This window comes from Mya arenaria, chromosome 16 (assembly GCF_026914265.1).
Source record: "Mya arenaria isolate MELC-2E11 chromosome 16, ASM2691426v1".
In the NCBI taxonomy this organism is placed as follows: Eukaryota; Metazoa; Mollusca; class Bivalvia; order Myida; family Myidae; genus Mya; species Mya arenaria.
The window spans coordinates 1,328,741-1,341,212 of record NC_069137.1 but is presented as its reverse complement, the minus strand read 5'-3'; the positions used below and the strand labels follow the sequence as shown (position 1 = coordinate 1,341,212).

General features: G+C 32.6%; 1 protein-coding gene across 1 annotated transcript in view; it reads left to right on the top strand.

The window, feature by feature from the left end:
- Nucleotides 1-6,592, top strand: part of LOC128222238 (fibrinogen C domain-containing protein 1-B-like) — a 31,685-nt gene extending 25,093 nt beyond the window's left edge. Inside the window, exons 6-9 of the transcript XR_008259105.1 lie at nt 2,989-3,110; nt 4,319-4,417; nt 6,099-6,200; nt 6,507-6,592. The gene's annotated coding sequence lies outside the window, so the exon portion shown is untranslated. The remainder of the gene's footprint in view (nt 1-2,988; nt 3,111-4,318; nt 4,418-6,098; nt 6,201-6,506) is intronic.
- Nucleotides 6,593-12,472: the final 5,880 nt, after the last annotated feature.

Sequence of the window (12,472 nt, the reverse complement as noted above, 5' to 3'; positions counted from 1 at the left end):
AGGGTAATGTTTGCTGTATGTTATTGACGGTGGAGGGTGGCTGTATGTAACGTACTGGTGATGTTCTTGGTATGTTACATATAGGATAATGTTAGCTTTATGTTATTGACAGGGGGTGTTGGCTGAATGTTACGTACTTGTGATGTTCTTGGTATGTTACATATAGGTAATATCAGCTGTATGGTATTGACAGGGGATGATGGCTGTATGTTACATACTGGTGATATTCTGGGTATGTTACATATTACAAGTTACGGAGCTAGTAGGTGACCCAATATGGGATATAGGGGGCAAAGGACGCCATATCTGTTTTCACGTTCAAATGTTTAACTTTTTAATCGGAATCAGAAAATAGACGTCATTTTGGTACGATATAAGTTTGGTGACCCAATATGGAAAAATATGGGGTCACCACGTGACCAGTCTCGGAGAAATCGCGTTGCGTCAATTATGTTGGAGGCATGATATAGACTGATGCTAACTGTATTTTATTTATAGGGAAATACTCGGGGTATGTTACTTACTTACCGGTCATGTCAACTTAAAAATGTCACGTCAACCTAGAATGTCACGTCAACTTGAGGATATCACATCGAAATAAGAATGCTAATCAACTTAATATTATAAGACGGTCATATCACAATACTGATCAATCCATAAAATCAAAATATATCAAATATATTGAATTTGAGCGACTGTTTCTTGAAGTTCGAAACTTCAATGAGAGATAGTAAGAATAAGTTAAACATATAAACAATATGTAACAAACTCTTTACATTGTAAAAACTTAACATATCAAGAAATATCCAGTAGTTAGCTCACTTTATTTTATTTCATTTTACAAAATGATAGACATTTACACGCAAACTAAATGGAGTTGTCGATTGTTCTCACTATAAAAAAGGATTACCTAATTGGTTTAATGATCTGTCAACTTAAACCAATATGTTACTGTCATCACAACAAATATGTGATCATTTAGTTTGGGAGCATAAGATATGGGATATCCAGAATTGAATCATTTTACATTTTACGACTATTTCAAATGAATTTCGACCAGTCTCAGGCTCACTTATTTTCAGTTTTTATGATTTTTCCGGGAAAACTAAGATAAATTTGTTCCATTATTCAGCGATGGATGATCAAATAAAACAAAATACGAACAAAAAAGTTGGTTTGCCCTTAAAAAAAGCAAAAATTGGATGTTCATTCCATACTGAGAAAAGTTATTGTTACCTTTTTTGAAATATCTTAACTGTTTAACGTTGTGTGAAAACCATCACAAGAATACAATCTGCTCTTCAAATATTTCTCTAGCAGGATATGTAATAATAAAGAAATAGAATGAATAATTGTAACATAATGACCAAATTGCATTTCCCATCTACACACACATGTATATAGCTCCCATTAAAAGAGGGAAATTAAATGAATAATTATTAACGACTGCGCTAACCGTACAGAGATAACGGTTAATTAGTATATGTTTATCTTGTTAACAAGCTTGATTTGTGTTAGTCATCCACACAATTCAACACACCTATAATATATTTCAGTCATTTCATTTAAATATTTATCTTGTAAAAGCTACATGGGAGTAAATTGCTTCTTTGATCAATTTGATTATTACATTTTCCTTGACGAGTCTTATAGCGTTCGAAAAACGGTTATAAAACATGTCGACGTTTGCTATTCAGCATTGACAATACATGTATGCCCCCACACCCTTCAATGAAGACGGGGTATATTGCTTATGCATATGTCCGTCGTTCTGTCAGTCGGTCGGTCGTTCTATCGGTCGGTCGGTCCGTCGCTAGATCAAAGCTTTTCCGAGTGATAACTCAACCATTACTGGACCCATTGTCATCAAACTTGACATGAAGGTTGGGCCTGACCATTTAATTTCCCCTTTAAATTTTAGGGGTCATCGGGTCAAAGGTCAAGGTCACAGTGACCTTGAACGCAAAAAGCTTGTCCGTCTGATAACTCGACAATGCCTGCCCCGATGGCCCTCAAACTTGACATTTGACAATTGAAAGTTGTGGTGAACAGTACATGACCTACACAAATTATGAGGTCATTGAGTCAAAGGTGAAGGTCACGACTCATATTGGTCATTAAAAGTTCGTAATATTAACTTATTCTCTGCTGATAATAGGATACATCTGCAAATATCAGTCACCGTGTGAACATGATAAAAAGCTGTGCCCACTATCCTCACACTTTGAATGGTCAAAATCTTAAAACATCCTCAAAGGCAACCAATGTCAATGTCAAAATCAGCTGTCATTTCGGTCAAAGCATAGTTTATTCAATTGTCCAAATATTCTTGACAACATGGCGCTCTGGGTCGTAATTTTATATTGTATTATATTACTGAGGTATGAACGCTGAACAAGGCTATTTCTAAGGAAATTTAGGATCACATGTGGATACGTAATGGTAATCATTTAATTGTTTCAAGCTCGTCAGGGGTATATCCTAGGATATAAATAGTTACACACATGACCAAAAGGTCAAACACATATATATTTTCTCATTAAGAGTGATAAAAGCTTGATTAGAATTCCATTCTTTCCACACATCAGAATTTATCACTGTAAATTTAATTTGTTTTCAATGAATCATCAATATGCTCTTGCTTCGCTGAGCGTTCGAATATTTATATGAAAAAGAACCGAAACGAATCAAGCAATCGAACGCCTAAATATAAACCCCGTTCATTGGCATAGATCTAGAGCCAGAAATACACAACACCATTGCGATAATCGTCTGACGTTTTGGTTTAAACATATTATGAAAATATACAAGTGACAACATATATTATATTCTAATATTTAAGAATTTGATCGAAAGCTAAAAGCTTATCAAGATCATTTTCTTCTGACGTACGTTGTGTACTCTCGTTAAGTTGTTGGGCATAAGCCGTGTGTTTTTAACATGATCTTTGTTTGAGTACTTGGCTAACGTGGTTTTTTTTTATTTCAGATTTGGAAGTTTACGAAAAAGTAAGCCAGGCAACCAATTCAATAGAATGGGGAATATGTTGAGTCGGAAGAGGAAGTCAAGAGGAAACAACAAATGTAAAGCTCGATGTAATGGGATGAACGGTTTGTATATTACATTTGTTTCGATTACTAATGTAGTCTTACATAAAATTTCAATCTTAAAATGATCTCAATCTCAATCGCCAAATCACACAGCTCAGAAAGGCAATGTATTTATAGTTCATTAGTTCCATCTCGTCATAAGGTTTCATTTTTATTTTTAAGGAAGCATAATTGGCGGATATTACCCTGATAATTATTCAGTTCAGACATATAATTCACATATTTTAATCGAATCAACGAACCTCAGTCGTATGCCTCGACATTCATTGGAAATCCTCAAGATTTTCCGTTTGTTCGGCTTCTGATCGTTTAGGGTTCCTCAATTGCTTTTTTAGAATTTTTCATTGTCAGTGTTCAAGGGATTTTGCCATTCGCATATCAATAAATCGGTACTGCTCTTTATATTATATTTCAAGAGTTAACAATGTGATGCTAAAAATAAAGGAATTTGCTTACGACACACTTGAATTATATATTATATGTTTGTTTACTTCTGGTTAATGACTAGAGCACGAATATGTATTAATTCAGGCCTTTTGCCTTTTGTTTAGTCAAAAATGTATTTCATAATAAAAAACATATAAGATACAAATAACAAGAATCTTTATTTTAAGTCGTGTATATGTACCTCAGTGAGCTTTTTCCGACAAGATTAACAAACAAACATAATGAACAGCAGGTAACCTGGATATAAAAGTAAATACTTTAAAAAAGGGTACAATATAAAAGCAATGATTTACAAAAGCCGTTCTTTAATATGTGTATGCATTTAATAACAAAAAGTAATATTAGAACACTGTATACAGTGGTAACGCCAACTAGTTTTCCCGGCTGTACGGTCAATCCACACGAGCACGGTTCCTCTAGTTGAAATAACACTGTAAAATGGTTTGTTCCTTCAAGAGAATAAAACCAAGAGTAATTGTATATATTTAAAACAGCAAGTTTAAGACGCATTATGTACATGGGAATAATAGCATGGTACATTGATGTGTAGTTGCTATTCAAGTTATAATCTCTAGCAGACTCGTCAGAATCAGACTGTCTTAGCGCATATTTTCAAATAAGTTCAGCAGTGATTTCACAAATCTATCAAGCAGAACAGACATCGTTTTCGAACGATAGGTCTCATAAAATACTATGGTTTGCAAAATAACTATATGCTGACAGTTCATGAAGTATTCAAATGAATATGAATATTTTCGCAGATAACAACAACCGTACAAACAATGACGAAGATGAAACACCGGGAGAAGAAAATGCAGATCAAGCAATAAATTCAGTCGGTGGAATTGATGAACGATCAAGTAAAATGCTTGTTTAACTGATGTATTCTGTTTCGGAAATACTGGTTAAATAATATAAATCTTGTGAGGGATCTTTCTTTGTTCGTAGACACGTTTAATTTTATCCCAGACCTGCCCATATGCAGTAAAATTGCGTAAGGACATCTCGATTATTCCGCATATGTATCTTACAATAGCGGTTTCATACAGTGAGCTCGTAAAGAAGAAAAGGAACCTAACCAATTATTCGAGCCTGTCATGTTATTACAATTTACGAATTAAAATGATTTCGAGCATCTACGCATTTTACTTCTGTCATAAAGAAAGTAATACAACTCGTCAAAATCGTTTCGATCCAAAAGTATACAAGTGGTATTCGGGTAATTTTCCTTAAAATGATAACTACGTTAAAACATTCAGCTCTTAAAGTAATAAGGCATTACCGATTTAATTACGGCGGAAAAAGCTTTAAAGATTGAGCAGTTGGACTGGGGATGTTATATTTACCAAAACAAACCATTTATAGCATCCTCATTCCTACAACCCATAACGTTAGCCTTGTATGATAATCCGTATGACTTTAAATATTCGGTAGCCTGATACCAACTTGTTAAAAACCTACAGGACAGATATCGGCACAATAACAGCTATCATAAATATCAACATATCGGAATATTCACGCATTTGTGAAAACAATAATCTGTTCATAAGTCAGTTTACTATGCGTGAGTCTGTAGTGGGGTATTTGGAAGGATTAGAAACGGGCTAAGAATAACGCTTTACATCTGTCCCAACACAAGGCATGACATGAACAGGTCATTCTGAATTTGTACAAATAACAGGATAACATAGCGCACAAAATGTAGTCCACACAAATAGTGTTTTGCAACCTCTTTAATAAGAATTTAATTAAAAATATAAATTATACATGAAAAACTTATCATAGACAGCATCAAAAAGACTAATAACACTAATTAAATCAACTAATACAACTTAAGTTCATGTTCGCCTTCAATTATGTAAATGGAATAACACTAGGCAAACGTTTGTTAAAACTGTGAGCTTGTAAATATGAAAAAAACTAACCTACGATTTGAGTATGACATTTTATTGCAATTGCCAAGGAAAGATGATTTTTTAGCGTGTTCATAAAATAATTACACTTTGTTGTACACGGAAATGATAAATTAATCATAAAAAATGATAAACCTTCTAAACATTACTCAATTAACCAAAAAAAAAACATAAATTAAACTTAAATATTTAAAAATAATAACGATAAAAAGTTAAATCGATTAAAACGTTTACAAAATATCCACGAGTTTATTTTCTCACAATATCCAATAATTCTTTCAATCGATCACAGCAGCGATCTGATAAACGGTTGTTATTAGTCCTTATAGCCTTAAAAATGTTCATTATGTACGTTTCTATGTGACATTAACGATCATTGATCATTGCAAAATATACATAACGTACAGTTTTCGTTTTAAAATATTGTCATCTTGTATGCTTCATCTAGCTAAGATTGTTTGTAATCTGTAAGACTTTTTATTATTCGTAACTATCAGATCTTTGACAAAGAGAAAAAACACTTAAATCAGCTGAGTCGTTAAAAACATATCATAAAACTACCATAGAATACTTATTATAAAAAAACAAATAAATATATACAGAATTTGTATATTTTTGTGCATTTCAGCTAAAAAATCTACCGAAATCATCGATGACAGTAAATTTCACTATCACAGAAATACACAAACAACGCCTGCTCACATTTCAGAAGATCAACGCAAAGAAAGCAGTGGGTTTGACATTTGGCAAAGAACAGTTTGTTTTGAGTGTTTATGCCAATAAGATGATTCTGTTTTCTATCAAATGTGGTTATACACATTTCCCAAACTGTAGTTATGTCGAACATATTGATTTTCTTTTACCTGAAAGGCAGATTATAATAATAAGTTACAAGAACCCAAGATAAATACCGTAAGAGAAAATACGTCTTAGAAATATATCACATATGATTGAGATGCGGAACAATGACTGTGTACATGTTATGATTGTGTTGGCGATCATAGACCACATACACTTTAAGCTTTTATATATTCAGGCGTCAACGATACATGTAACCACGAAGATTTGAAAAATACAGAATCGAAAACTGTTGATAAAACCGAAAAGGATCAATTCCGGAAAGAAAGCGATTTTTTAGACAGCCATGGTTTGTCTGTTTAAATATACATATACATTTTAATCATTGTAAAACCTAAACGTTTTAGTCTGCTACCCAAGCCTCTTACATTAATCTTTTATAATCGTAAACATTTAATATCAAATTCCATCTTATAACCAGATCGAACGTTATGTAGTACCCAAATATGACCGTACAGTTTTAGTAATTTTGTCAATAATATTATTGTCTAGTTCGAAGACTAAATATACCTAGAAATGTTACACATTACACGAGGAATCAATGGCACACGCAAAATAATACAAAGAAAGAACGAAAACAAGAAAAAGAAAAGCAAAAACACGATTTGCAAACAATTTGCATACAAAGTAACTATCCTTTTTCAAATGATATAGTAAGTAAGTAACTGCGAATGCCCTACACAGCGATGCTTTATATGTTATATCACATCAATACATTTTAATGAATACAATGGTATACAGCGGGATAAACTAGGAATTCTGAAATTCAACAAGTGAAATTTAATCGACTGTTTCAGCAGATGAAAACAATCGTGCAAACAATGACGACGATGAAACAGAAATGAAAGTCCAATTTTCTGAAGAAGACAATGCAAATCGATCAGTATCTAAGCACATTGATACACATTCAGGTAAATATGTATGTTTATTGTTTTACTCCTTTGATTAACAAGTATTTTCTATATCTTCTTTCTAGTATTCTAACTAGACCTGCGCATTGAATGACCTGGTTATGAGGTTTCTATTGTTTGAATGTTATTTAAACAACCTTGGTCATTTGACAATACCATGAGCTCATAATTAGGATATGGTACCTAACATAAAAGAGTAAATCGAGTGTGCAATTAATTGCAATGTTTAAAAGAAGATGGTTCGAGCAGATGAACGTATCACTTATATATGTTGAAAGAGCTCTCATAAGGTTAATCCTTATTTGAAGTTGTATGTATACTATTGCATTATAATGTTCTCTGAAAGTAAAATGTTTAAACCTATACAATGACTATATGTCTTCAATGTATCATAATATGAAATAAAACGTTTTTTTTTTTTGCTTCCTTTAATATTAATTTCAATTTAATTACCAGATCGAACGTCAAATCAAATGTTTACCCAATAATAAGCAAGCATTTTCAGAAGTGTTACCAAAAGTAAACCTGTCCATTTGTAACGTTTAACACACGCTGCAATGTTTAACATTACACGAAGAAACAATAGCACAGTCAAAACACAAAGAAAATATAGAAAAACAATTACAACTAAAACAACAGTATGCATACAAAGCATCACATTTCCAACTACCTACTACACAAACTGATAAATCCCAACAGGGACATGCTTTATTTGTTATACAATACTTATTTATCTCATGAAATACACTGAATTACAACGTAGCAATATACTAGCAATTCTGAAATAAACCCATGACCATTGCATCGACTTTTTCATCAGATGAAGGCAATCGTACACACAATGACGACGATGAAACAAAACTGAAAGTTCAATTACCAGAGAAAGACATTGTAGATCGATCAATATCCAGATTCTGCGAAATTGATACACATACAGGTAACTATGTATGTTAACATACTTCTATTTTTTTGAAAAAAAAAAATTCATATTCCGGAAATATCTGGTAGACCAACAGAAATTCTCTACTTGTTGACAGGTCTAGTAGTCTAACCAGAACTGCCAATGTGCAGGGAAGGACTTGGTCATGAGGTTTCTATTGCTTGTATGTGACTTCAACAAGCGTGATCAATCGGCAATGACTAAAGCTCTTAACTGAGAAATGATACTCGCTTGCATGTTTGACCTTACGAATTTGTATTCATTAAATGGCGATCAGCATAATAGATCGTGTATTCATGAAAAAATATACTCGTGCAATAACTGTTTAAGTAACATAGATGCCTTAATAAAAATCTGTGATGAGCAGATGCACTTAAACACGACTAAATTACTTGAAAATCGATTTCTCCACGAGCCGATGTTAAAATGACAGCTATGTAATCAGCGACCAAAACATTGTGTAAGGGATGTTTACATCTTTTTTTTATTTAAATACCAATAAAACAAAAAAGAGCATTAAAAAACAGAAAACAATGATTTAAGTGTAAGAGTATGAGGTTAGTTTGTTTCACTCGTGATTGTAGATAAACAAACACTATAGTTTGGCTTCTATTTTTCTATGACACTTGTGAACGAACTCTACTTCGGTTATGTTTTTCCGTAAAATATTGAGTTATATCAATTAAAGAAAAGGCAGTAAAATTACTTTCAATGAAAACTCAGGAATAATAATTTCAACATTAAGAATTTCTTTTAAAAACAAATTATTTCTGTTTAAAATTTAATCTTTTAAACCTGTAAATTACAGTCAAAATTCGTTATGTCGAAATCGTAGCGACTTCGGGAAACAATTTTAGATAACGAAAAGTCGTTGTAACCGAAATACCAAAGCGTACTACTTAACCAAAAATACTCGAACAAGGTTCTACATAACCAGAGCAGCGAGATTACAGAGTTCGACAAAGCCAGTTTCGAAATTATGTAACAATTAAGATATGATCTCAAAAATGCATATGTTTGGATAAAACGGTTTTGGAAATAAACGTAACTGACCATTTATTAGGGAAATGGCAATCCCATTTTCCAAACGATTTGTTGAAGCTGGATGATAAATTGGCTTTAATGCAATTACAATACCTCACCATACGGCATGTGAAAAACTAAGCTTGGCTTTTATCCATCTTGCAAAAGACAAGCGGATAAGACTGATAATTAACAGTTCCGGTGATTGTATATACATGTGTCATGAAACAATATATATCATGAAGTACCTCTAAATCAACTAGGAAATCCAATTTGTATCCACATTTCTTTTGTTTGCACATTCGATCTCACAAAATGCTTGAACTTAAAAATGTAAATAAAACATTAATATATGATTGTTTAAAAACTGTTTGCACTTTAAGACGAGAAAATGATATCATATAAAACACTGTTTCCACGTAAGATCGACATTATACGTTATCAGCGATTAAAATCTTTTAGCAGAGGATTATTGAAAGGGAGGATGTCTGGCAAGATAATTTATATTACCTTGAATGTTTGAATTTGAAAGAAAGAAACAGAAAAGGTGTTAATTTTAGAGTAAGATATTACCTTTATTTCACTTGTGATCAAAGAAAACTATCCAATGAAAGTTTAAAACATACGTACATTATTGGCTTCATTATTATATTTTAAATGCTATAACGTGTTTTTGTTTTCCCTGATGACTGATGACCTGAATAGGTTTAAGATGCAATCTTACTCCTAATTAACTCGTACCACAATTAATACTGTTGTTTTAATATACAAAAATGTATGAATAAATATCGAAAACAGTGGTGTTGGGAAGGTTACCGAGTTTAGTTTAGATAAAGATGCACAAAACACGGTGTCCGTACCCTAAGAGACGATAGTAGATCACATTAATGTTTTAGCACTCACCCATAATTTAATATTTTTGCGCTTTCAAATATTAAAACATGATTACAATGTTGTTACAGTTATTAAAAGTTTCCGTTAATACATAATTAAGTAAGTAGTTTATTGATTTATCATTAAAATTTATGTTTGTTATACATGTGTTTTTTTTTAATTTTGAATGCAAGTTTCACTTTAAACATCTGTTTTAATTCAAATAGTTTTCACAAACATTAGCACTAAATCAGACCTATAAAGAAAAATGTATGATCAAACATGACGTAGTACAAAAAATATTTTAAATATGACTAAGTTTAGAATTAACTAAATTATATCATTCAAATGACGTCACAATAACGCGGGAAAAGAGCTACCTGACACCATTTTCAAACGTAATATTTAAACACGTATGGCAACAATACATTTAACATATCAAAAATAAATACTTTCTAAAATGTTGATTTTCGTACGGGAACTGCTGACACATTGCAAATAATAACAAGATCAAGACTTTTCATGTATATTGTTATGCGATGAATTGCGATCCGAACATATCCGAAGATGTTCATCGGATTATAACAGCAATTGCCGAATAGCAGTTCATTTTAGGAATGGAAGTCGAGGTGTTAATATAACGAGAAAATATGTGTGTCGATATTGTGTGAATTTGGCACAGAATACTGTGAACTAAATGACACACCTTCAAGATGAACGTTTTTCATTGGTTGCTGCTTTTTTGCATCATTCTACCATAAGTTAATAGAATGATCAACACATATTTACACTCCTCAAATTCTATTGCGGTGTGGCAGCATGTTGTTGAGGTAAAACGATGTGACAGCTGTTTAATTTGTTGGTGACAATCACGAAACGTAGTGAATTGAGAATTATCTTCCATAAAAACTTGGTATATAGACGGATTCGTTGTGTCACACCTTTCACTCTGTGCCTCAGTTTATTTAGGAGATTTTATGAAGATTTGCCCGTCTAGTGTTTCTGTTGTGACACTGTCTTGACCAGAAATGTTGTAAATCACCACGAATTACTGAAAAAGAAACAAAGTGAAATACAACGATATCTACGGGCGATACCCTACTTTCGAATAAACAAATGTTGTCATCTGTAAGAGTACTTCAATTTTTCAAATTCTACCCACCAACATTGCTATGCGTCATGCTATTTAGCTACTGGTATTTATTACATACATATTTCGGTTTGACGCGGTTCGGGGTCAAAAACTGACGCTTTCACATTTGTATGGGTTGCTCTACCACTGAGCTATACATTTGACAATTTGATCGGAATTAAAAACAAAAGGAAACACATTGCTAGTTTGAAAATAAAAGAGTTTCCATTCTGCTACTTTGTTATGGCTATGTCAGAATCAAAAAATACCTTAATGCAGCCCTCTTAATATTATGACATTCATTGAACGTGTTTTCTGCTCCGTTTCTATTGATGTGATGAAAATAACAATCTGTATTATTAAGGCTCATTTAATTTTCTTTTTTTTTCTAACTGAGTTTTGACAGTATTTCCATGTTAGTGTGTAGGTTCAACATTACTGTATCGTACTGGAACCATATTTACATTTGTATGATATAAACAGTAACACTAAAGAAAGCATTAGTCATTGTTATTGAACATTGGACTTATGCTACAGAACCACGGCTTGATCGTACCTCTAAACATATTCGCCCTTTGATAGACCTTTACAAAAATCAGGGGTCAAGGTCAAATGATTATATTTGTTATACATGCTCAATAAACTGTGTTTGATTCGCACTACCATTAAATTATTTCCAATTTAAAAATAACCAAGGTATCGCGAAGTCGTTTTCTTCCATTTCAGGATGGTTGTCGGACTGTAAAGGACATGAATTTGGAGCAATTTATAAAGAAATGCCAGGTAGGAAGACCTTAACTCAAAATCAGTTTCATTTCCATGTCTTAGTAATTGTTAATTAAGCATTAATTCGTTTGTTATTAACTCGTACCATTGTACAAATTACGACCAAGACCTAATATGCATTATATAAACTGCCTCTCTGAAATATATCAACAATGTATGAAAGTAAAGTTAACGATATCTTTGTTCAATTAAGATGCACGGCGACGCTTTACAGTACAACTTGTACAGAACTACGCCTGGTTAAAAGAAGAGATGGCGGAATCCTTGGCCCGGAATGTTGCACAGACCTGTTTATCTGCGCGTCATTTAGAATATCTACAACTCAAATGCAATACACGACCACAATATGTTGGGCGTTTTCTTAAAATGGTTTGTTTATTCTTGTAGATATGTAAACAAATAATAACAAATAACATCTTATATCACCCGCATAACATATTGTTTTCAATTTGTAACACTATCTTATGATGCTATTTCAT